Source organism: Dermochelys coriacea, chromosome 13, assembly GCF_009764565.3.
Source record: "Dermochelys coriacea isolate rDerCor1 chromosome 13, rDerCor1.pri.v4, whole genome shotgun sequence".
Taxonomy (NCBI): Eukaryota; Metazoa; Chordata; order Testudines; family Dermochelyidae; genus Dermochelys; species Dermochelys coriacea.
Window position 1 is genome coordinate 22817415 of NC_050080.1, and position 25188 is coordinate 22842602.

Genomic DNA, 25188 nt, shown 5'->3' on the forward strand with positions numbered 1-25188 from the left:
ATCCACCTCATCCCCCTGGTCCGGTGGTCTATAGCAGACTCCCACCATGACATCACTCTTGTTGCACACACTTCTAAACTTAATCCAGAGACACTCAGGTTTTTCCACAGTTTCATACCGGAGCTCTGAGCAGTCATACTGCTCCCTTACATACAGTGCTACTCCCCCACCTTTTCTGCCCTGCCTGTCCTTCCTGAACAGTTTATAACCATCCATGACTGTACTCCAGTCATGTGAGTTATCCCACCAAGTCTCTGTTATTCCAATCACGTCATAATTCCTTGACATCACCAGGACCTCCAGTTCTCCCTGCTTGTTTCCAAGGCTTTGTGCATTTGTATATAAGCACTTGAGATAACCTGTTGATCGCCCCTCATTCCCAGTATGAGGCAGGAGCCCTCCCCTCTCAGACATTCCTGCCTGTGCTTCCTCCCGGTATCCCGCTTTCCCACTTACCTCAGGGCTTTGGTCTCCTTCCCCCGGTGAACCTAGTTTAAAGCCCTCCTCACTAGGTTAGCCAGCCTGCTGGCAAAGATGTTCTTCCCTCTCTTCGTAAGATGGAGCCCGTCTCTGCCCAGCACTCCTCCTTCATGGAACACCATCCCATGGTCAAAGAATCCAAAGCCTTCTCTCCGACACCACCTGCGTAGCCATTCGTTGACCTCCACGATTCGACGGTCCCTACCCAGGCCTTTTCCTTCCACGGGGAGGATGGACGAGAACACCACTTGCGCCTCCAACTCCTTTATCCTTCTTCCCAGAGCCACGTAGTCCGCAGTGATCCGCTCAAGGTCATTCTTGGCAGTGTCATTGGTGCCCACGTGGAGAAGCAGGAAGGGGTAGCGATCCGAGGGCTTGATGATTCATTCATTCATTCATTCAGTCATTCCTTGGCCTCTTTGCTGAGGTCACCAGCTGTGATATACAGTAGGCATTCTTTACAAGTTAATTCTGGTTTGGATGATATTACTGATTTCAGAGAGATTCTGTACATTTAAAATAGAGACTACCAGTCAGGTAATTTTCCCAAAGTCCAAGTCTAGAATCTAAACCAGGGTTCAGGAACTTTTGGCACACGGCCCATCAGGGAAATCTGCTGGTGGGCTGGGATGGTTTGTTTACCTGCAATATCCACAGGTTCGGCCGATGCCAGTTTACACTGGCCGCAGTTTGCTGTTCCAGGTCAATGGGGGCTGCGGGAAACAGCGGCCAGCATATCCCTCAGCCCACACCAATTCCTGCAGCCTGGAATGGTGAACCGCTGCAAGTGAGAGCTGCGATCGGCCAAACCTGCAGTCGTTGCAGGTAAACAAACCATCCCGGCCCACCAGTGGATTTCCCTGACAGGCCACGTGCCAAAGGTTGCCGATCCCTGGTCTAAACAATAGGGTCCTGTCAATAACTAGGGCTCTCAGGTGCTACAATAATACAAACAACAACAAAACAAGACTATCCATTATCTTTAGAAGAGGGACCCTGTGTTTTATTTTGTCTGTGAAGTAGTAGGCATATTAAACTCTCCCCAAAATGCTTTTCACATACACAAACAGTTAAAACCCCCTATATTTAAGCAGGCAATTTCTTCAACAGGCTGGGAAGGCAGAAAGTGAGCAAAAGATTGCTCTTATTTCTATTCTTAAATATTAGGTGGTATTTAAATGGAATGGTAACAGGTGGCAAGTCCTGCTGGCCCATGGAGAGACTGGGTTAGATCACAAACAATCTATCTAGACCTCACTCAACACTGTAGCCTATGGGTCTTTCCCATGGCAGTGCAGAAAATGGCTCCCAGGCTAGTATTCCCATTATAAGGAACTTTAAGTGCTTTTTGTATATTTCTTTTTCATGGAGTATCATGTGCTTTTTTTTTAAGTTAGACTGCAGGTTTTGGAGGCCACATTGGAATTCCCTATGCTTCCATCTATGAATCAGCTGGAGGGGATTGGTCAAGAACCAGGCTACTTTCCATCATGGGCAACCCAGGAGTGAAGGATGATGTCCCTAGCCTCTGTTTGCCAGAAGCTGGGAATGGGCAACGGGGGATGCATCACTGGATGATGACCTGTTCTGTTCATTCCCTCTGAAGCACCTGGCATTGGCCATTGTTGAAAGACAGGATACTGGGCTAGATGGACCTTTGGTCTGACCCAGTATGGCCACCTTTATGAAGAAATAATCTTGGTTTCACAACCTGCTACCACTAGGACTGACTAAGGTTTCCTTTAATATTTAAATGCTTTACGGGTTAATTTTCTGGTGGAAATAACTGACTTCAGGACAAGGTCTGCTTCTTAGACATTATAGTGAGCAAGCAGGCCTTCTAAACAGCTGCCTTTCAAAATGTCCTGACTAAAGAGTGTCATGCTGGTGTTCAGACAATACTGCATATCCTCATTGTGTTTATTCTCCATCAGTTTTCAGAGTAGCAGCCGTGTTAGTCTGTATTCGCAAAAAGAAAAGGAGTACTTGTGGCACCTTAGAGACTAACAAATTTATTAGAGCATAAGCTTTTGTGAGCTACAGCTCACTTCATCAGTGACTTCCATATCAGATTTGATATTTGAAATTTGATATTTACAAGCCAAAACAAACGGTTGATCTGTCAACAGTGGAAGTTGCATGTGGAATCTAAGAAGTCAAAGTATGTTTTTTGGGCTCCGTGCATTGCTGATAACTACAAAGATTTCAGAATCAGAATGCAGCTGGATATTCTGAAGGATATTTTCAAAAGGCACACAGGGCAGTTAGGTACCTAATACATTGACTAACTCCCATTTCTGCCTTTGAAAATCTCTCCCCTATACCAATGGATGAGACAGAAGTGGGTACATTTTGGTCTCCTGCAGCCACATGGACTCTGTAGGGAAACAAATACTAGTTGTCATTAAAATGAATAGCTCTAACTTGGGAGACACATGAGGTAGGTTCTCAAAACAAAGCCAAGTGCTTAATGCACAAAACTGCTATTAGTGTTAATGGGACAAGCACAGTTAAAAAAGCATGCATCAAGTAGAGAGCCAACCCTAAGGAAAGCAGAAAAGGGAGGAAACCAGGTGCTACTGAGAGTCACTTTTGTGTCCATTACCATGGCTGTTAATTGTAGGTCTCTCTCCTTCTGTCAGGGCTTAGGAGGAGATATCCTATTCCTGAATAAGAGGGAAAGGCAGAAAACTCTGAACCAGAATCCAGTACAGTCATAAATACGGAAGGCAACATCTAATATCTGGAATAAAATTGCAAGCACATGACCGATACAACAGATAAGTATCAGCAGAATTACAGAGTAGAGAAAGCAAAGCCTATAACATTGTTTGCTCCAGCCACCCTGAAGAAAAATGTTACAAGAATAGTAAATTAACTTCTCCCAATTTAGTAAGGAATAATGGAAGTTAAACTGGCTCTGTAGCATCTTTACTGGGTGCGGTATATCTGATAGACAGGGACCATATTACAAAATACTGCATATTCTTGTTGTTTTAAGTCATGTGAATTTCTCTGTCATTAAGATTAAATGGATTGTATTAAACAAAGTAGATAAGGTAAGAATGTATGGATTGTGCAAGCTGCCAAAAACGGCTGGGGTCAAAAGTATTTTTTCCTTCAAGGGGAGGCATTATTTACACCTAACAAGTCAAACATATTTAAATTAACTGGAGAGACCAATATTTTTTGAATTAGTTGCATGATCATTTCCCAGAACATTTGAATTCTTAGACAGTCTCACCATATGTTGCTTGGAAGTCCCCATGGATGGGTTTGCAGCGCCAGTATGGATCTGTTTCAAATCAACCCATTTTGTAGTGTGTCTGAGGAGGGAGATATTTATGACTTGGGATTTGGGATCTGGTGATTTGTACCTACGGATATTCTCAAGTAGCTTTCCAATATATGTTACTTGGTATTACAAAACACCACCACTCTTATTCATTAACATTATCTATTCTGTGGCATTTTGAAATATGCATTTTTGAGAATCCCAATTCTTTTTACTAACAATAGATAATTCTTAACACTTCATGTCCTCAGAGTACTGGACAAACATTTTACAAAATGAATTAACTACCCCTAGGAGCAAGAGAAATATTAACAACTTTGTTTTATACATGGGAAAACAGAGGCTGCACAGAGAGGTTAAGTCACTTGCCCAAACCCACACAATGAGATATATGACAGAAGCAGAATTAGAACTTGGGAGTTCCTGGCTCCCAGTCCAGCACTGATTTGACTAGACCATGCTGCTTGCTCAGCTTTGTATAGTTACACTATGCAGTACAAGTTTGTTAAACAGAATATAACCTCCTTGTTGCATCAAAAATGTAGCTTTTTAATGGCCCAGCTGGCTTCCCTCTCAACATTAAATCATTCTAGGCTCCCTGCTGAATTTTAATAGTTAACCCCCACACACAATACCTTTTTTTTGAACCTTCACATCTCCACACTCAGCCACTGAGGAGGAGGGCCGATAGGGGTTGCATGAGAGAGAAGGTGGATGAATGGGGAGAAATATGAGACACAAGGCTGGTGATGTCCATGGCATAGTAGTTGGGACAGGGGGATTCAGGAGAGAAAGTACAGGGCAATTATGTGACATTCAGAGTGTGGGTATTGTGGATCCAGTTCAGGAAGGTATCCCCGTACAGGAATAGAGATATGGTCCATCTCCAGTATCCTTTCTTCGACAGTGACCAGCATCAGTTGATTCAGAGATAGGAGTAAGGATCGCCACCGTAGGGAATATGGGATGATCTGTTCCTCATGAAACCCTCCTCCTAACCCCTAAGAGCTACAGATTGGCTAAAGCCCTGAAGCATGACGTTTTGCAGCTGTTCTGTTTTTAGCATTAACTCCAGCAGCACTGGATATTCCTGCTACGCACTCATTAAGTGTCCAGTCCCTCTCTGAATCTCGCCAAGTCGCTGCTATCAATGAGATCTTGAAGTCAAAAGGACTGTTGCAGATGTTTGAAGTTAAGCACACACCAGAGTGAGGTCTTGAACAGGGATGGGTTTACGAATGTGTTTAAGGGTAGGGCAATAAGGAGAAGGGAATTGTGACTATCTTGGAGGATTCGAGGAGAGAAATGAGCACTAGTGGCAACCACTGAGGGTGAGCTGCATAAGCCGAGTAATCCAAGTGGTCAAGGCCTCCCTGCTTTCCAATACAAATGCACAGTATTTATCCATTGATTTTTTACACATCAGAAGAGTTTTAGGACCTGATTTTTACACTTGGCCACCATTTTTGTGGGAACAATTTTGCACCTTTGCATCTGGAGACACCACCACAGTGAGATACACAACTACTTGTCTGAGCCTATGTCTCTCCTGCCAGTAGTTAGAAACTTCACTTATATTTGCTCCAAAAATGGATTGCAGGTTCAGAAAAATTAGCACATTTATTTGTGTGCACAAAATTGCACCGGCTAAAGTCAAAGCTAGATGCGGCCTGGCTGAAAAGACAAGTCCATCTCATTAAAACCCAAATATTTATGATAAAGGCTATAAGGCTCTCTCCCTTTAAATCACTATTGTATCAGAGCACAAACTCAAGAGTTCCTAATATTGGGATCTTATACTACCATTACCACAAATCTTTGATGCAACAGAAGGAAGAAAGGAGCCCTTACTAAACTACAACTACTGTACAGAATGCTCCTCAGCAACATGGGCTACTGCAAGCATGTCAGAACCATCCTCCATTCTTTACACAGGCTTCCCATAGAATATCAGGTCAAATTCAAGGCCTCAGTCCTTCTTTTCAAGGCATTCATTGGCCTAGGGCCAGCATATCTTAAAGGTCATCTACAGCTCCAGGATAAGGATCATGGTCAATAACTCTACTCCTCTTGCACAATGATGCTTTCTACCATAAGGGTGAAGCTCCTCTGCAGGAGACAGAACTTTCTCAGAGCTGATCCTAGACTGGGGAAGGAACTCCCACAGGAACTAAGGACCATCACCATCTCACCTCATCAACTTCCATTCCAAATGCAAGTTCATTTCTCTTACTAACAAACATAAATGTAGACCATCACATACATATAAAAACAAGCAAAAAACCCAAGAACAAAAGGCAACCAAAAGGAAACAGTACAGGGCATACACAATTCTCTTCTGGGAAGAGGATGAGAGAAAGAACAAAATCACATGTGACACATCAGTCATGTCATTTAATACACTGCTGGAATGCAATCTCAGATACTATAATGATGAGGGCTATAAGGAATAGAATAGAATGATGGCCACATTCAGTTTTCAGCTGGCCAAAGACTTGCTGTATCACCTTGAGCAAATCAGTTCATCTGTGCCTCAGTTTCCCTATCAGCAAAATGTCAATACACTTTCCCCCCCAGCTCTTTATCATGTCTATTTAGATTGCAAGTTCTTTGAGTAAAGGGAAGTCTCTTATTATGTATTTGTACAGCACCTAGCACAATAGATCCTCAATATCAATTGGGATATCTAGGTACTACTGTGATATAAACAGTAACGAATATTTTGGTCACATTTCTCTATAAGCAGCAGCTTCAAAAACACTATTTAAATTTCAGTTCCATCTCTTCATTTGTGTGTGGCAGAACGGGCTTTGCACTTGGTGAATTTTCAGATTGCAGTGCTGGTCACAGCAGGCACACATATTTTTTAAACCAATCACCTCAGGCCTATTATACCAAGCCAAGCCCTCGGATTAGATTACATCACCCACCAGTTTGGCGTGTTCACTGGCTGTTCAGAAAACTGCCATGACCTGTACCAACTTTGTTGTCAGATCAAGGCCAGCAAAGTCTGGCATCACATGCCAGGAGCTTGGCCTGCATCCCAGTCATGTTTGAGCTGTTAGAGATCTGAGAATTTAAAGAGGGAAATAAGCAAATGAAAAGCAATAAATTAAATAAACAAAGGAAAGGGGGAGTTTAAGGGAGGGGTAAGGGAAGAAACATACGGGCCCTACTGGAGATGAAAACTTTGTTCAGCATCCAAAATTCGAAGCAGCTCTTCTGTGGGTTGGCTTGGGCTTTTCTACAAACAAGTTGGCCCAGCTTATAACCTGTATCAATTTATCATACACACCAGCAGTGCCAGAATTCATACAGATCTCTGCCCTGCTGTTTGCTAAGCATTTAAAAGAGAAATAATTGTGTGTAAACTGCTGGTCAGTCACTTGTCAAGAAGCGCCTTTCAATTATTCAAATCAAAACACTTCTGCCTCCCCCCCACGCTCTTTTCCCCAAGAGTAAGTGATGCGTCTTGGCAGCTTCTGATAAAACCCAATGCTTAATAATTAGAATGCAAGCCGAGCTCAACCATGGAATGTCCATGACGTGCAGAGGAAGCCCAGCCTTATGGCTAATTCCACAATATGTCCTGAGAAAGGGAACAAGACACACGGGGGAGAAATGGGTGTTGTAAAAAGCACAAGATCACTGTTTTTCTACTACACATGCACACCAGTTAAAGCTACCTTTAAATGCAGTTTCATGCTCATGAAGCAGAGTGATTCTAATTAGCACCGAACCCTATTTATTCACCATGGTAAAAAGAGAATCTTTATTACGTGTCATACAGAGGTCACCTATGTTTGAATTAAGTGACAGTGTATGACTGCCACCATGGGATGTCACCAGGGACTGAACCCAAGACCTGCACTCCTAAAAGCTTGTACTGCTGCCACTTGAGCTAAAAGATTAACTCCTTTAGTGTGTAGCTCTAGTAAATTTATACTGTCTGTGGACCAACCACTAGAGGTGACACACAACACATTCCAGTGCCACCGGTATAACAGGATGCTGCACAAGACTAGCTAGCCAGCCTTGAAAAACCCACAGAGCTCCAATGGCAGAAGAGCTCAACATGATTTTCATATGGCACATTAATCAGCCATATTCAGTATGTGTCCAACTTTCTGTTGATGAATGGCTAAATCATCAAAAGTTGTGGGGTGAAATGCAGCCAGTGCCCAGTGATGTCTCTGAGGATGAAACCCAAAGTTGCATTGACCTTTTCTATTACCATCTTCCACTGCAAACAAGTCTAATCACTTGTCTTTTGTCATTGCTAAGTCTCTCACACTTTCTTCCTCCCACGAACAATGTGTTTCAGACTGTTTTTCTCCAACTGTATTCACTTGGGATTTTCCCGAGATATATTCAATTTTGTTATTTCTATATTTCTGATCTCTCTCGTATATCATCACTTATTGTTACCAGTGCAGCTTTTGATGCAGAAGGACGATGGAATCGTTGTTTAAACAAAAAGAGAGTATAGCTGGATATATAACCTCCGCTGCACCCCTTTGAAACTCACTGAGTCATGTGGTCTCCACTAGTAGTTCCCTGAATCTCACAGGATCCAATGAAGCAGTTATTTTAGCCCTCAATCCAAGGCACACATCAGTCCTACCCTTTCCGGGTTGTTATAGTTCAAAAGAAATCTGGAAAAACCACAACTCAAGGATCATCCAATGAACCTTCAGTAAGACCCCAGTCTTCTATTCAGAGCCTGACTTCAAATAATCTGTACTCTGGCCAGGTTCACAGGGTCTGGTCATCCCTTTCACCAGGAGGCCCAACTAATCAGCAAACTGCCTCAGTCTTTGGACTGCAGTTAGGCTTGTCTCACATCAGGAGAAGCAGAGCTTCGCTCTCCCTGTTCAGCCCTGAAATGGTTTAAGTCTCCTCCTTTTAACTCTCTTCTCCATGTCTGACATCTGCAGCAGATGTAGCATTACAGAGCCAATTGTGTCCACATGCTCTCGGTAATCCTCTCCTTTACATCGTGCGGACTGTCTGCCCCATTGCAGGATTCTTGTGAAATAGATTGTTCTTGTTGGTTTGTACCTGACAAATGCACCCTCAGGGCCAGATTTTCAAGTGGTATAAATGGATATAGCTCTGTTGACTCATTATAATTACACCACTGTACACCAATGGAGGATGTGGTCCTCAATATTGTGAATAATTTGCATATGCAGTTACTACAGTGGCATCTGCAAATCAGCTATCTGCAAATGCAAATGGCCGCTTGGACACATCACTGGCCACTTGCAAATACAATATTAAACACCAGATATTAGCAGATTCCAGAAAGATATTAACAAGCAAGCAGGATGCATAACTAACCACCATATATGTGCAAATGCTCAATTTGTGCACTCGCTCCTTTGTGTGCACAAACTAGGCATGCAATTGTACTTGTATTTTCATATGTGCAATTGGACACCACACTTTTTGAAAATCAGACCCATATCTTGCGGCCAAAATTTTGAAAGAAAGTTGCAGGTGAAACATGTTAAAAGAAACTTGGAATGGCAAATGTTCAAATAGTTTCTGTAAGGAATTCTGAACAGCATAGTCAATAGCATGAAATTCAAATTCCAAATTGGGAACAGAATATCTAATTTTGAATCCAACGTGCAATTAGAAATTTGCACTGTTGTTGATTAGATTATTACATTAAGTCAAACCATCAGCAAAGAAAAACAATGCCACATGGCTTATATAACTAACAGTAAAGGAGTACTTGTGGCACCTTAGAGACTAACAAATTTATTAGAGCATAAGCTTTCGTGAGTTACAGCTCACTTCATCGGATGCATTTGGTGGAAAAAACAGAGGGGAGATTGATATACACACACAGAGAACATGAAACAATGGGTTTATCATACACACTGTAAGGAGACACAGTTTGCAAATTAATTCCAATTCAGTAATCTCTCGTTGGAGTCTGTTTTTGAAGCTTTTTTGTTGAAGGATAGCCACTCTTAGGTCTGTAATCGAGTGACCAGAGAGATTGTGTCTCCAACTGGTTTTTGAATGGTTTCAGAGTAGCAGCTGTGTTAGTCTGTATTCACAAAAAAAAAAGGAGTACTTGTGGCACCTTAGAGACTAACATTTATTAGAGCATAAGCTTTCGTGAGCTACAGCGAGCTACAAGCTTATGCTCTAATAAATTTGTTAGTCTCTAAGGTGCCACAAGTACTCCTTTTCTTTTTGGTTTTTGAATGTTATAATTCTTGACGTCTGATTTGTGTCCATTCATTCTTTTACGTAGAGACTGTACAGTTTGACCAATGTACATGGCAGAGGGGCATTGCTGGCACATGATGGCATATATCACATTGGTAGATGTGCAGGTGAACAAGCCTCTGATAGTGTGACTGATGTGATTAGGCCCTGAAATTGGCCCTGAATTGGAATTAATTTGCAAACTGGATACAATTAACTTAGGCTTGAATAGAGACTGGGAATGGATGAGTCATTACACAAAGTAAAACTTTCCCCATGTTATTTCTCCCCCCCCCCCCCCCCCACTGTTCCTCAGATATTCTTGTTAACTGCTGGAAATAGCCTACCTTGCTTGTCACCATGAAAGGTTTTCGTCTACACCCCTCCTCCTCCCCCCCTCCCCTCCGCTGCTGGTGATGGCTTATCTTAAGTGATCACTCTCCTTACAGTGCGTATGATAAACCCATTGTTTCATGTTCTCTGTGTGTGTATATCAATCTCCCCTCTGTTTTTTCCACCAAATGCATCCGATGAAGTGAGCTGTAGCTCACGAAAGCTTATGCTCTAATAAATTTGTTAGTCTCTAAGGTGCCACAAGTACTCCTTTTCTTTTTGCGAACACAGATTAACACGGCTGCTACTCTGAAACATAACTAACAGTGAGATTTGTGGGTACTTCTACACTCCACCACCCCTCACCCACAGCAGCAAGTCTCAGAGTCCAGGTCAACTGACTAGGGCTCATGCTAGGTAGATAAAAATAGCAGCGTAGACATTCCTATTTGGTCTGGAGCCTGGGCTCTGAGACCCTCCCCTCTCCCCAGGTTTTAGAGCCCAGGCTCCACTCCAAGCTGGAATGTCAACACCACAATTTTTAGCCTTGTAGCACAAGCCTTGAGAAACCAAGTCAGTTGACCTGGGCTCAGACTGGCTGCTGCGGGGTGGTTTTTGTTGTTATTGCTGTGTAGATGTACCCTTTGCACAATCACACAAGATGTTCATAAACAATCTATAGATTAAATATTATTCACTGTAGAAATTCACAATAATTTGAAGTAATGAATGTGCTAAACAACTTTGTTGTTTCATTACTGAAAAAAGAAAAGGAGTACCCGTGGCACCTTAGAGACTAACAAATTTATGAAGTGAGCTGTAGCTCACGAAAGCTTATGCTCTAATAAATTTGTTAGTCTCTAAGGTGCCACGGGTACTCCTTTTCTTTTTGCGAATACAGACTAACACGGCTGCTACTCTGAAACGTTTCATTACTGATAATTCTCAGATATCAAAAGGTGTAAAGTGTGTGTTATTTCTTTCAAATCTTTCACCCAGCTCTACTAATGAACAGTGGGAAATTTACTCAGTACTACTGCATGTACAAAGTCTGAGGCCTTGGCTATTTTAAGAAAATTCACACTGCTATAACTGCTTCCAGTGTAACTTACACCTACACAGCTTCTTCTGGTAATTTACTGTAGTAAGTTGCATGGGTGCACAGCCCACTTCATGTGGAAGCTGCTCACCTACATTAGCGTAACTCCATTGATGCAGTTGCACCAGTGTGACTTTCTAAAATGGAGACAGAGCTTGAGTGTTTGCCTTTAGAGATTCACCACACTTGTGTCATTTTTTCACGTGTACATTTATTCCTGTCTGTTACTAGCATATCTCCTGTGGGTGAACACTTTTCCAAAACGATCATTGTATAGGACCTATCAGTCCTTGTCCTCAAAGAAAACCTGCACAACACTTTCAAAAGACAAGCCTGGGAGCTTAAATTCATAACTTTGCTAGACACTAAAAATCATGGTCTTAATAAAGACACTGGATTTATGTCTTAATACAACAATCTGTAACCCCCTACCCTGCCTTTTTTTTTTTTTTTTTGTCCTAGGACCAGAGAGATGTTAACTGGCCCTTTTACCTTGAAGTGTCCCTTAGAATATGTGCTAACTACTTATGCTAAACTATCTGTTTGACCTTGTAATTAGCTGTGACACTCTGACTATCTATCGCAGACCCAAGAAGAGGTTGGTGTAGCTCCAAAGCTTATCCCTCTCATCAACAGAAGTTGGTCCAATAAAATATATTACCTCACTCACCTTGTCTCACTAGCAGTTTTAACATTTATGCCCATCTCAAGGATTTTTAACACCTATTAAATCCTTGAGAATCAGAAGCAGCTCTTTTGAAAAAAAAATCCTATGAATAATCTTTTCAGCCTTTAAAATTCTCTCACTTAGGCTTTAAAATTCACATCTTGCTGATGCAATTCTGTGCTTGGAGATAGTATCTTGCAAAACTTAGTTGACAGGGCAGAAGCACATCTGCTTCCATTTTCATAACTATCTTCACAGTGGAAAAAACTTTTTCATAATTAAAGCTTAGGATGTATAGAATATTGTGGAATGTGGCAAAAGTTAATGTGGGAAATGTATTTTTTATTGTGCTCTCCATTTTCCTCTGTACTAGATATTAAGGTAATTTTAGAGGGAAGGATTTTGCTGTTTATGTTTCGATGAGAAGCAATCTCCATCATGAAACTTCTCCTAGCAGCAACCTGAAAGAAGCAACTTTTATTCCCACACAGTCACTGGATCAAGCTAAGCAGTAAGAATGTGCAGTAATATCAAAATGGGGCAAGTGCTGCACTAAAGTATGCTAAAATCGTAGCCAATGTCAATTGTGCATTACTTCCCCATCAAATAAAGGGGCTAGCCTTCAATGTGAAGTAGGGCCGTGCTGAATTTCAAGGCCCAGAATTCAGCCACTTTTGCTGGAGTTGGAACTAAAAAAAAAAGTGTGGTTAGAATTTTTTTCTTGCCACATGGATTGTGGGGAGTCTTTGCTCTTTCATAATTCAAAAAATGACTAGATGGATTTTGCACAACATTTTTTTGTGAGGCCGTCACCAAACAGAACATTTCAGTCATGCAGGCGTGAGGAATTGTAGGCCTCAAACACAGGCCCTCAGGTCCCCTGTTAGGGTTCAGACCATGGCTGTCATCTAGTAGCTCACCTAAATTGCTGAAGAAGGAGGCCAGTGAGGTTCTAGCTCACAAAGAACCCCACCCATGAAGCTTCTGATTGGGGAAGATATCCAGCCTCATCAATTGGCTGCGACCTTCTAATTAAACCCCAAAGAGGCACTGGAAGTTGTCTGAGCAGCTAGATTAATCCCTGGCTGGCTGTTACTATGGTCCCTGCCTATTTGCCTGAACCCTGCCTGTTCCTGTTCTCTTAATCCCAGACAGACATCTGCTCCCAATACTCCTGGGGAATTCTGTGCCATTGCACAATTTTGCAGAATTCCCTGTTTCCTGTGCAGAATTTGTGGCTGCCACTAGGGGCCACTGGATGCTGCAGAGCCCAGGTCGCAGTGAGCGGAGCTCTGAGACTGGCGGGGCTGGAAGCTGCATGCGCTTTGATCCTCATTCTGCCACGGACAGGAGAGGGTCTGGAAGACCCAGCCAGCTCTGGCAAAGGGTGCAGAATAGTGTGACCTGCTGACTAAGCTGTTAAAAGTCCAGTCGATGGGGCTGGGGAGCTAAGCCAGGCTGGTCCCTACCTCTCTTGGCTCTGCGCTGCGCTCCGAAAGCAGCCAACAGGTCCAGGTCCAGCTCCCAGGTGGGGCGTGGGTCACGGCACTCTGCGTGCTGCCCCCACCCCGAGCACTGGCTCCACAAGGTGGGCCAGTACTTGGGTAAGTGAATGGGGGCAGGGACTCAGATCCTTATATCACTCTGTTCAGCAGGGTACTGTGTACACAGAGAAACTCCCATACTATGGTGGGACAAATTGCCCACTTACAAGTGGGTGAATGTTTCCAAAACTTCTCAGCATATGAAAACAGGGTGTCATAATGGAAACTCTTCTGCAACCCTAACTATAGAGTGGTTGACATCAGCACTGACTATATTATATGGATCTATAGAGATACATATAGTGAAAGTGTTGTGGATTATAGTGCCTTTGTTTTGTTTTTTGAATAAAATTATATGCTGTGGTCCATCAGCAGAGCTCACTGACTAGAACTTTATCTCAAGGAAACTTTGTCCTCATACTGCAAAAGGAAACCAAAATAGAGGCTTTGGCAGTCCGAAGCTTTCCTAGCAGCCCACTCATAATAAACCATAGGAAAGGACATGATGGCCTACTTTTAAAGGAGCGGGCTGCCAAATCCCAAAATAATAAGAAAAAAATATATGGTGTAACAAAAAAATGCCTTTAGGTTGTGGAAATTATGACTTGATGACATCCCTCACCCCTTTTGCTTATGATCTAGCTGCACATATACAAGACCTTAATTATAGAGCTGAAGTCAACGATCAGGCATAGAACATGCTTTCCGCCAGAATAAAAAAAATAGTCCAAGTGTAGGGAACCTAACATGCCTCGAACAATGGGTAGTGGAGTGGATGCTGAGCTCAGGGAAAAGGTTGATTTTCGATGTCTGTCACGAAGGAAGGAACAGCCCCTTAGGGCCTTTATAAAAGAGTTTGCCTTCCATGCACATCTGAGGTCTATCCTACCCATGGGCCCTGTAACAAAAACAAAACAAAACAAAAAAAGCATTCCCACACACCAGCTACACTACTGAGGCCTCAAACCCTCTATCCAAGCTGCTCGGAAGTCACAAAAATAGACTTCCATGATAACATATGGGCAGTGTTGTAATATTATAATAAAATGAAACACAGGAGCCAAGTTCTGTCCTCAACTACATCAGTGTAAAGCTGCAGCAACTCCACTGGAGCCAGCGAAGTTATTCCAGGTTTAGCCTGCTCTAGATGATTAAAGTGACTTAAAACCAGCAGCACTGAGGAAAATGGATTTATGCAACGGAGTCTTATGTGCATATTTTCTTTACCTAAGCTGAACCTCTCTAGCCATAACTCAGGTAGGTCCCGGTTATTCCCATCTCTTGGTTGGGAGAGCCAGCCTGCAGCTCTGCTCCTGCCTTGAAGCCAGCCCTGGCCCGGTCTTGCCTCATGGGAAGTAATCCAGTCCTAACCATTAGCTTCAATTCCTGACTTTGACTGACCCTTGGCTTGGGCACCTGGCCTTTGACTCCAGCTCTGACCCTTGGCTGCAGCTACTGCACCCAACTCCTGCTCCAATCACTGGGCACGACCCTCCACATCCTTGGGTCTGTCGGTCTGGATGTCAGTCTCAGTCTGCTGACAACTCATTCAACTCCCAGCCTTCCTTCCTTCATCCAGCATTTTTAAGGTTTAGAATCCTTTTTGGTCTGAGGCTTTGGTCTGGGAAGAATACACCTTGGCAGACTAGCTGGAGCCAGGCAGGGGGTATCCCCAATCAATAGCTTCTCTATTGTTTCCCCACATAGCTTTATCTTTGTCATGGTTTTGTTTGCTGTTGGTTTCTCCCGTAACAGCCTCCTTTGATTTAATTCCTGGCAGTCAGGCAGATTAATATCAGACAGGAACTGAGGGCATATGATAGTTATAAAGAATACCACACAAATCCTTCATTGTCCAGACCCAAATGGCTAGACCACTGGAGTAGTCTGCACTGCGCCAGGCTATGTAGTCTTATTCCACTTAAGAGCATTCAGAAGTTGATAACAAGACAGCATTACACATTGTCAATAATTTTCCTCTTTACCTCTCCTAAAGCAGACCAATCAGAGAAATTTTTTGTAGGGAATTTCTCTGTGCTTGAAGCGAGAACTTTTCTCAGGCAAAAATGGTAGCTATAGACACTAGAAGTAAAGCACATTAGTGATCAATTGCAGTAAATGATAGACTCTCTCAGGCCTCCAGTCACCTCCAGGTCGCGAGACCCTCACATACCTTCTCCACTGAAACAAAACACTTCCTCCCAAGCATTGGCCACTGTCAGAAGACAGGATACTGGGCTAGATAGACCATTGGTCTGACCCAGTGCGGCCGTTCTTATGTTCAGACATCTATAGTTTTTCCAATGCATTCAGTTTTGTGTGTGTGTACACAACTCCAGCAAGCACAAAGAAGTAGCACAGACCAGTTTTGAACCATGCTATGATGCTTAGAATTTAACTGGTGACTTTTGGATCCCAAAGAAATAAGCTCTCCTCAGGATGTAAAAAAAAATCTTTGCCACACCAACAACTACACCTTCTTTTCTAATGCCTGGTCCACCCTTAAAATTTAGGTTGACATAACTACAGCGCTCAGCAGTGTTAAAAATCCACACCTGTGAGTGTCATAGCTAACGCCACCTAACCCCTGGTGTAGACACAGCTAGGTTGACAGAAGAATACTACTGTTGAACTAGCTATCACTGCTTGGGGAGGTGGTGTTCCTACATGGATGGAAAAACTCCTTCTGTCACTGTAGGCTGTGTTTTGCTGGCATAGCTATAGCACTGTAGCTAAGATACTAAGTGTCCATAGTATAGACAAGGCCTAATCCTTTAGGTACCAGAGGATTAGGCTATTCTAATTTCCCCTCTCCCTCCCCCCACACCACCACTCACACACACACACACACACACACACACACACACACACACACACCACCACCCACTCTCTCTTTAGGGCTATGGTACTTTTTCTTTAAAGAAAACTTCTCATGTTATTTCTTCCAGATGACAAGTATATTACAGTTTTGGCATAGACGAGTCTATGTCACTATCACCATGCAAGAACACGACCCAATTTCTGAATTTTACTGTGATAAAACACAGCAAAGTGGTCATCAGGTGAAACCACTCAAGCTCTCAGATCAGTGTTGCCCCTGTAATACTCCATAGCATCTGTCACAGGTTGGCTAGCCCTTGAAAGGTAGTTGGACTCAGCCACACCTGTGCCAGATTAGCTACCCATCCCACTCATCTGGTCCTGATCAACTGGGTGATTCCTTGACTCAGTTTGAGAGAGGAACGAAGGGAGCAAATTGGTCTCCTATGGAAGGCTGCAAAGGAGGGTCTAGGAGTCCTCCAAGGAATCAGCCTGGGAATTAGCCAGGGTTCTATCCCAGAGCACAGAAGTAGGAATGGTAACCCATCGGGGTTGAGACTGTGAGGGGATACCAGGGAAGCAACCTGGAACTCAGTGCTCTATCTCAGAGCAGAGAAACTTAAAGGTAGCCTAGAAGTGGCTGAGAACTGAGCCCAGAGGGAGGGCTGAAGAGCCCAAGTGGAGCAGAAGAATGTTTGATTTGTGTGGGACTTTTGTTTGGACTTGTTACCCCAAATCAGGACTGAACTCAGAGTGACGTGGTCAGAGATGCCCCAAACCGCACCCTCACCCAGGAGAGACAGAAAATCCTAGGGAAGAGGAAACTGAGGCAAGAACTGCCTGCACCACCACACTCAGCCAGCGGGGCACTATAAGGCAGGCACACCCCCTGACAGTGTCTAGCTGCTGAGCAGAGTAAATGCAAGATGACTGCCTCTTTTCAAGTAGCAAACCATATGTCCCTGTGCCTTTTTACATGCTACCTTTATGCCTGGAACAGTCCCCTCCTCCAGTCTGCCTTTCTACTTTGCTGTCAACACTCACTTCATTTGGTTGACCTAACTCTCTCCAATGCACGTAGTTCATTTAACTCAATTGCTATTTATCTAGCACCCATCCAGACTCCGTGAAGAAAATGGTCAGCCAGCCCTCTAACTTTATGCCCGAAAAGCCCTGCTAGAAATTCTAGCACTTGTGCAAACAGTAAAACCTGCTGAATGCAAATGGAAGCATGTGCATGTGCAGAACCCATGCCTCTAAAGCCCTTTACAAATGTTAACATTTGCATGTGTAGCTGTTGGAATATTGGGTGTTGCTGAGTAGTATGAGCTCACAAGTGTTTGTACCTGCAAAATACAGGTACGCATTTGTGTATGTCCACTTACTACAGCTCTAGTCACTCTTCTACACAGCCAAAATATATACCATAATGTTTATTTAGTTGTTTTTAGACAGAAAGACACCCCACAAGACAATTACCGATTCCACAGTAAGTCACATTCTCCTGTGGGATGGATGGGGAAATTTTCAAAAGAATCAAAGAAGTTTAGGAGCACACATCCCACCAACTTTCAGTGGGGATTTTGTTCCTAAATACCTTAGGCCATTTTGAAAGTCTTTCCCACGAGTTGCAGCCATATATCTGTGAGGAGAATTCAGTTTTTTCCCATTTATGTACCACTAGTGCAAGACAAAATTAAACTCATTTAAAAAAAATACATTCAGGAATTACTTAATTAAAATAATTTTGCTCAAATAATTCTTTTCTCAAAACAAGTAATGGCTGAAAGCATGCAGGTGATTCCCCCCTCCCCCTTTTTACTAATGTCACAAACAAAATCACTGCTTAATTAGTAATTAATCATTCGCTGGCATGATATTTTGTTAAATTTGAGAACAAAATGCTTGTATTTGTATTAAGTGCAATGACACAAAATGTGATTCAGATATTACCAAGAGGCACATGGAATACAGGGAGGGCTGACAGAACAATGATGGGTACAGTGTTTTCAAAGTGCTTTCACGTAATTTACCATTGCTGGGTCCTAAATTGCAAGAGCTATTTATCACTCAATCTGCTGAAAATTTTGGTTTGGCAAAGGCAAGTCAACTGTAAAATGAACGTTCTATTTACTCTGACCGTATTATTATAAATAACACTTTATGATGCTACCATGCTTTCCATCTGAGGATCTCAAGGAGCTGCATGATACCCAAGTATGGCTTCTTCAGAGTAGATGGGCAGGGAAGCAACAGCCCAGGAAGTCTTCTGCCTTCTCTGCATTCCCATCAGGTTGCAACCATAACATGGCTGTTTTTTAAATATGGGAATCACTTGCACTGGAATCAGTATTCAGTGCTCCAAAAGAGATATAGGTGATGTCCCTGCCTACATGCAGACAAGGTTGCAGCGAGGAGTGCATGCTACTTTATCAAAGCATCACTCATTAGCACATGCTCCCCCTACAATAGAGTCACTGTGGTTTAATAATTTAGGAACCAATCTAAGAACTCCTTTACCATCACCCCCCCAAAAATAAATCTTACTTTATGAGGAGTTTGCCCTGAGGCAAGGTTCATCTTGTATGGTTGGGACTGATTCTGATGCAGATGAGAACATGCAACATTTCTAGAGGCTGGCTGGATGTTTAGATGCAAAGTCTTGGCAAAATGTTGCAAGAAACAGCTTAGCTTTGGGACTGAGAAATCAAGATTGCTAATATTTTGTGAACACATAGTCACTATTTCCACCCCCCGCCCCACCCACACAGATTATCAGGCCTAGCCATCCAGCCCTGCACCATCCTCAGACATTAAACCCACCACGGACACTTTGCTGGCACATGGAGAAACCTTAGGAGTGTGTGTAAAGTGGGTGGAGTTTTTAGTGTGAGCTCCATTGTCACTAGAGCCAGCCAGAGAACAACAATTTCACAACAACTTTTGAGACGGATTTCCAGAGCTTTGATTTAATGTCCTGGAAAAGGCAATGGATGGTTAGACAAATGGGTGAGGTTTATCTATCACAAGCAACATCATAATATATGGTCATTTAGCCTGGAAATGAGCAAAGTGTTGACCGAGCTTTCTAAGATTGTGACAGGAATAATGTCAGCTGGCCACTCCTTCCTTGTGTTTTATATGGCCCCTTAATGCAAGGTCAAGATGTAACTATCACTTGGAAAAATTAACAGTTCACATAAGCACACACACAAGGAAAAGCTCTCTTCAAGCAGTTGTGTAATCAGTCTGAGAATTCATGGCCATGGGAGGTCAGAAAGTTAATTACTGTAGCTGGATTACTAAAAGGTCTAGCTAATTTTATGATCAGTAATATCACATTGTAAGGGACTGAGGCATACATGGTCTGGGATAGCAGCCACAGCTGGGTTCGTGTCCGCAAGTCAAGGACTTGGAGGTGGTAATCAGCAAGCAGGGATCAGTGTAATTGCTAGAGCCAAGATCAACAGGCAAGAGTCAGGGTCAGAGGCTGGTGATCAGAGATAGTTACCAGGCTGGAATCAGGAGGAAAGAGTCAGAATCAGGCTGGGGGCAAAGACTGGAGATCAGAAAGCTGTGTGACATCTGGAGTTGCAGCAAACCAGAAATCTGCATGGTTGACAACTTCCTGGACCATCCTCCAGGTTTACGTAGTGAGATGGACAAATCAGAAGGCTACAGAGTGCTCCAACCCTAATAACTGAAAAGTACTTTCTGCAGCACTAATAACCACAGCGCTCCTTGGATATGGCTCCTCCTGGCCTCCTGGTGCCAAAGTAGGAACATCCCAGGCTCCGCAGACCAAGGGTCTAGTCCCACATATCCTTACATACGTGTAGCTGTGCAAACTAAGATTTGGGTGATCAGATATCATGCTACAGGTTGTAATGTGATCATCAGAGGGGTCAGGAAAGAACTTCTATACCCCTCGATCCCCATGAACAATAATGCACAATTATCTAAAAGCAAGTGCCTCTAAGAAGTTTTCACTTTCCTCTGAAGCATCAGCTGTTGGCCAGTGCTGGAGGCAGGATATCAGACTGACTGAGCCAATCATTTGATTTGGAATGACAAATCCAATGGCCAAAACTTTAAATCAGTGTCTCAAGTTACATCTGTATACAAAAATGTGTCTTCCCAAACAATGGCAAAAATCCCCGCGTCCTTTGTTTCCATTTTACAAAACAATAAATGTTCTTCAAATGGGAAAAAGAATAATTTTAAAGTAAGTTTTAAGACCAGAAGGGACTAGTATGATAATCTAGTGTGACCTCCTGCATAATACAGGCCATGGAATTCCAACCCTAATTACTGAAAAGGACAAAATTATTCTTCCATACTACATAAGTGAACCTGATTAATCCCCAAAAACTGGGGTTGAACTACAGCCTATTTTCTAGAAAGACTTCTAATCTCTTAAAGACTCCAGCTGAAGATGAATTTATCACTTCCCTTCGTAAATAGTTCCTACACTTAAATTATCCTCGCTATTAAAGTCATGTCTCATTTCCAGTTTGAATGGACAAAAAAGCTTTCGGAAGTTTCAGATTATATATGTGGAATTCGATATGAAGATTCTAGTTCCTGAAGAAAGGCTCATTTTGAGGAGCAGCATAGTCCGACGGATTGAACTCAAGGTTGGGAGTCAGGAACCCAGGGTCTAATCCTGGCTCTGCCACTGGCTTGACATGTAGACTTAGACATCACTTACACCAGAATTTTTCAAATGTAGGCACTTAAAATCAAGCACCTAAATCCTTATTTAAGGCACCTAAATGAAAGAGGCCTGAATTTCAGAGCTGTTAAGTACCGATCTTTCCCACTTACCAACAATTCTGGGAGTTGAGAAATTTGAACATTTTTAGATGCAGATCAGATTTGGGCCATATATGCAGAATGTAAAATATAGGTGACAATAATAGATATAATAACTATTAAAGGACCTGCCAATGTTTGTGATATTTAAGAGTGTACGGTATGTGTATTTATAGGCTGTGAAATGTCTTCAGCCAAATACAGTACATACTGCCAACCTGTGGTCAGGGTTCATTTTGGATGGGAGGGTGGCAGGTTAAGGCCCTACAGTTCATCTGTAATGCTGACTGCAAGGTTGCTATTTTTATGTCTCTCAAGAACCTCACAGAATGATGGACAACAGATGGAGGTGCTGTTGAGAGTTCAGGGAAAGGGATAGATACATTCTCCATTCCTGCAAGCTTCTGCTCTCCAGCTGCAGTCTCTCTTAACAGACAATGAATCATTCGCCTAGAAAGAAACTACGTATCTGAATAAACCACACTCTGACTGTCTCTGTTTGATTATTTATTAGGAGAACTGGACCAATCAAAGCTCATCAGCTGACACAGAAGCCAGCAGAATTAAAATGCACAGACACACAAAAACCCTTTGTAAACTACCCTGTAAAATAGAAGTGGGGTCATGCAAGACCTTGAATACAGAAAAAACAAATCTATTAATAACCAAAACACAGATAAAGGTTGTGCCTGGTTAGGGGAAAAAAAGCTGGGCTGTAAAAAAAATCAAAGTTTTTGTGGTCACTTAGTTTTCCATCTCATATAAAAATGTGAGCGTCTGTCTGTGTCCCTAGGACAACCAGGAGTCGGGGTCCAAGAAACAGTTCAACTTGGGGTAAGCATGGCTAAAGGATTATGAACACAGGAAAAAAAAAATAAGGAAAACACTGTAAATTAGCACACAGGAAGGGGGGCGCATTTGTGCACTGTCAGAAGCAGATGAGCTGGCAAAGACTGCCCTGCAATCTGACCCTGATCTAGTGTATACCACCTTGTTACGCTGGTATACACAATCCACTGACTTCAGTGGATCACTCTTGATTTACACCAGTGTGAGATCAGAGGCTGGCTTATCCAATTCCCCATGAAAGGTTGCTCTTGTTGTGATGCTCAATGCAATGAAGATCCTAGGGGGATTGTCTGAAGATGAGAAACTATAGGAGTGTTTACACAAGAGCCACTCTGTGCAGCCTGCACATGTAGAATTGAAGAAGCCCTGCCCTGTTAAGCCTGTGGTGGCAGGATACAATGCCCCAACCATGGGGGTGCAAAGGGCACCATCATCTGAAAAGGTCTGGGCCCTGTTGGGATGCCTGTCATTGTGCTTTGCAGCTAAACACTGTCTCAGGGAACTTTGTGGCATTCGGTGCACTACGATGCAGCGCAACACGATCCAGCCGAAGCTTGTGTCATCTCAGGTCAGAAATTATAGGGAACGAATAAGTGGTGGCTTTTATTTGTTTATTTGGTTTAAATATGCGGCCAGTGCAAGGATCAGTTGTCAAATAAAGAATGCTGGTTTAGGCCAAACCTCCAACTGAAAAAAAAAATAGTCGCAGGGAATGAAGACTTCTGTATCATCACTTCTTGCCCATAGCTGTTGTCCAGTATTGCAATGTGATGTCAGTTGCTGTGTTTCATATAGACAAGCTGAACATTAGGAATGAGCAAAATGATTCCTACATACAGCTTGTAAAGTGCTTTGCTATCCTTTAGGATAAATGGCACCATAAAAATCCAAAGACTTTGGGTCACATTGTGCCCTTAACTTGTAGGCCCATCACCATTAAGATGGGGATTTTCAAAAGGAGTCTAAGGCTATGTCTACACTTGGAACTAAGGGGTGTGATTCCCACCTCATGTAGACACACTCACACTAGCTTTCATTGAGCTAGCATGCTAAAAATAGTAACATAGTCCAGGTAGCAACCAGCAGCACAATGCGCTAGCCACCCCACGTAGGTACCTACAGGAGCTAGACAGATTTGTACTAGAGGCAACTAGCCTGTGCTGCCACTCGCTGCTGCCCCTCTGAGGCTACTGTAACTATCGCGGCTACACTGATATTTTTAGTGCACTAGCTTGATGAGAGCTAGCACAACCATGTCTAAGCGAGCTGGGAATCACACCCATCGCTCCAAGTGAAGATATGCCCTAAGTATGTTGGGTACTAACAGCCTTAAGAGTAATTTGAAAGTCTCAGCCTGATTATAGCTGTCACTCCGACAGCAATGTTAAAACATTCTAGCATTCCAGCACAAACTGATGTGGGACTGCATTAGGAGAGCTAATCATAGGACCATACCCACTCTTCTGTGGACAGACTATAGTCTATCTCCTCGGCAGCGACAGATTTGCCAAATGAACTATTGAAGCAAAAAGTTCTCCAGGAACAGAAAGCTGGCAAATGCTACAAAAGGGTTACAGCCTGCCAGACCAGCCAGGAAACCTCAGGAATGTTGAGTCAATGTCTAAGATAGCTGGTGTTTCTAAATCTATATTAAAACGGAAATGTAGCACGCTTCAAAACACCACCAGATTCTGTTCAGATTGGGCCTGAGGCACTGTTTTCCTCACTTTCCATCCAGAAGACAGTCCAACCCACTAATGTATTGAATAAGACAAAGAAAGAGGCTGATATCTTATCTGGAGGACATATTGATTTGAAGGTCCTGTTTGGATCCAGAAAAAAAAATTCATTGGAAAGAATAGTGGTAAAATTAAGTAACCAATAGCTGAGGTTTCGGTTTTACCTTCCAGTAGCACACAGAAATCCTTAGTAGAAAATAAAACATCCACCCTTTAAATTTTGTCTTTCATACTTGTATGGTATTTGGGGGAGGGGAAGAATTATTATAGTATTTGCAGTTACAGAGCTCCAGATACAGATAGTGGTGATCATGAAACCTTTGTTACACAGGCTTAATGCTAGTTTTTTCCAGTGTAGACAGGAGTAATAATTTTTCTAATACATAGTTGATTCCAACTCCACTCTAAACTTTAGGAAACGATCAGCTGTTACAGTAATGCCCTGAAGGCAGACCAGTACACAGCATTATCCTTCTTTCAATTCCCATTGAAAGCTCCCTTGTATCTCTTACAGTCTCATTGTGCCTGCATCAGAATTCTCAAGCCCTTGAATCCTTTCTTGCTTAATTTCCTCTGTGTTCCTTACACTCTTAAATTTCACAGAAACAATTCCTCTTATTCACTTATAAAAAGAGGCAGGAAGATACAGAAACTAAACCTACTTCACTAACATACGTGTGTAATACTATTATCACAGATATAATGACCTTCATCTGTTATCAAAGATTCAATTCCGGTAGTGTTTCCTTTACACTCAAGAGTTGCTGCAGGGCAGTCACAACTAGTGACACAAGAGAGAGGTATGCAGGATGATATCCTTCACATATATAGGATGACTCAAAATTCAAGGGGTCCCCCATTTCACTATGAACTTGAATACAGGCCAATTTCAGAAGAAAGTTTTACATGAACTTTTTGGAAAAAACAAGTCAATCTTCTAAGGATTTCAGCTGAGATTTTTCTCTTTTAAAAAGAGCCTAAGGGAGTTAGGCACATAAAAACCCACTGAACTTCAGTTGGAACTGGTTACTCAATGAGAGCAAGATGCCTAATACTCTGGGGTCCATTTGAAAATCCCAACCTTCATTGGAAGTAATGGGCATCCAGTAACTCTGAAAATTAGCAAAAAAGAAAAGGAGTACTTGTGGCACCTTAGAGACTAAGAAATTTATTTGAGCATAAGCTTTCGTGAGCTACAGCTCACTTCATCGGATAAGCTTATGCTCAAATAAATTTGTTAGTCTCTAAGGTGCCACAAGTACTCCTTTTCTTTTTTGCAAATACAGACTAACACGGCTGCTACTCTGAAATCTGAAAAT